This window comes from Pteropus vampyrus, unplaced genomic scaffold (genome assembly GCF_000151845.1).
Source record: "Pteropus vampyrus isolate Shadow unplaced genomic scaffold, Pvam_2.0 Scaffold72, whole genome shotgun sequence".
In the NCBI taxonomy this organism is placed as follows: domain Eukaryota; kingdom Metazoa; phylum Chordata; class Mammalia; order Chiroptera; family Pteropodidae; genus Pteropus; species Pteropus vampyrus.
The window spans coordinates 1,407,654-1,410,045 of NW_011888853.1; the positions used below are offsets into that span (position 1 = coordinate 1,407,654).

Genomic DNA, 2,392 nt, shown 5'->3' on the forward strand with positions numbered 1-2,392 from the left:
CCATGCTAAGTCCCAAGCTAGCTGCATATGTCCATCAGAGGCGCTGGGTCTCTCTACCTCCCCCAGCAAGTGTAAAATCTGAAAGAGCCTTGTGGGTGCTACTTCAATAAGGTCGAAGCCTTGGACTGGAGTCAGATGCGTCTTCACCTTTCCCGCCTGGCTCGAACTCCTCCCGCGGCTGTCTTTAGGGCCTCTATCTATTCCCGTCTGAACTGTCCATTGGGCTCCAGACCCCTGGTTGTACTTGAGCACTGACTCTTGGCTCCCTAAATGTCCAAGTCCACATCTGGTTGGCCCTAAGGTAGACAAGGTGATTCTACTCACCTAGGCCAAGCTGATGAGCAGGATGGGGCCAGGGGTGTGGACCAGGCTCTGGGACTCAGCCTGAAGGGAAGGCCAGCGGGAGGCAATGGGCCGGGGTCAGGATACTGGAATCAGCCGGGAGGGAACCAGCACCTGAGAAGCAATCCTGTAGAGAAGAATTGTTTCGAAGTCCTTGGAGACGTCTGTAGTGGAGCTCTGAAAGTGGCCACTAACGCCATCTATTGGTGGCCAGAAGAACTGCCATGGGCGTGTGATGGTTGTTACTTTCTTACCCATGAGGTTGAGAAACAAATGCTTCTGTACAGGCTTTGGCATCGACCCCTCCATCTCCTCCAGGCTGGGACTTGAGGATAGTCTCCAGACACTTGGAGAAAATATCTTTGGCTTTGAGTGAGATAAACTTGCGCTCAGGTTTGGACTTCTAGGGCCCTGTCCCCCGGGGTGACCTCTCCCGCTGGGCCTGACCTGAGGCACAGGAAGCTGGAGGCTCAGGGCATTTCTCATTTCTGTTCCCTGGGAAACAAATGCCCCTCCCGTTACTCGCCCACAGCAGACAGGCCTGACCGCTCTTCCCTAAATTACGGCACAGCCCTGACACCCATGTGAGTCTGAGTTCATGGCCAACTAGGTTTTCCAAGCAAGTCCTCCCCTTCATGAGTAGCTAATTTCCTGTGGCTGGCATGGGCGGTCCCGGGCCGAACAGGTAGGACTAGGCCTTCTCTGGACGGGACCAGCTACTTGCGGGGCCCAGTGCGAAATGAAAATGCCCTCATTCTAGAATATTAACATGTCCAAGATGGCGGCAACGAGCGTTTGACCAAGCCTGGGGTCCTGCTGAGCGCGGCGCCCAGCATGGCTGCATGGGGGTGCGCCTCCACGAAATAGGCCCTGTAGCGTGGAGGGGCAGATGCTGAGGCTGGGTCCAGTCCCGGGGGGCTCTGCTCTTCTAAGCCCCCAGCTCTTGGTCTGGCCTCATCAGACCCCAGAGGATGTCTCAGTAAATAAATTTCTTGCTTGTTTATTTTTTTTCCTGCATTGGGAGGTTTCATATTTTCTGGGGTTTAGTGTGTGCGTGCGTGTGTGTGTCAGCGCGCGCGCGCGCGCGCGCGCACGCGTGTGTTTGCACATGCGCATTCCCCCCTGCCCTTCCCCCCATCCCTCCCCCCCCATCCCCATGGTGGGGCTGTTTGCTGCACAATGTGCTTAGCAATTACACAGAGCTGATGCTGCTTCTCCTGCCCTGGTTAGCTGTCCCTCTCTCTAGCGGCCTCCCTTTTCAGTCATGAAGCTGCCCTGACATTAAAGTCTGGGGAGAAACTTGAGAGGAAGAATTGAGTTGTCCTTTTGTCTTTATGAAGCGGCTCCCTGATGTCCTCCTCCCTCCTCCACAATGAACCAACCAGCCATAAAAGGCTTACATCCAGATGGGGGCAATCCTAGTCTAGGGCTCTTTAAAAGGATAAGGAGGATATGGTTCCATAGTGTAGCGGTTAGCACGTCTGCTTTACATGTAGGAGGTTCTGGGTCCATGGTCCATGGTCTACGGCCATGCCACTCTGAACAAGCCTGATGTCTGACCTCGGAAGCTAAGCAGGGTTGGGCCTGGTTAGTACTTGGATGGGAGACTACCTAGGAAGATCAGGTGCCATAGGTATAAATAATAATTTTTTAAAAAAAAGATAAGGAGACACCTCCAGTCTCTGTTCTAGCTCCAGCGTCTGATCAATGGATTCCTCCAGCCCCCCGCCGAAAAGCATGGGTATCTTCCTGTGCACCCCAAAATGAGAGTAGCGGCCACATTGAATACTCTCAAAAGAAGTAAAAACACTGATGCGTATTAACGGGATTATGGTGACGATGAGGGGATGTGCTATCAGTTTCAACTTCAGGTGTGCACGTCCAGGCGGCAAAGGACAGAGCTGGCACCAGAGTCCCCTTCCCCATAAGTGACAACAATGCAGCAGGGGTGTCGGAAACCAGCCGACCAAGTCAAACCAGGTCCCTGAATGGGGGAGCGGGGACTGAGAAAAAAGAGAAGACAGACAGGGTGCAGGAGGGAGAACAGATC

At 53.8% G+C, this 2,392-nt stretch overlaps 1 pseudogene; it reads left to right on the forward strand.

Moving 5' to 3' along the window:
- The first annotated feature begins 1,862 nt into the window (after positions 1 to 1,862).
- LOC111741079 lies at positions 1,863 to 1,978 on the forward strand (annotated as a pseudogene).
- The last annotated feature ends 414 nt before the right edge of the window (positions 1,979 to 2,392 follow it).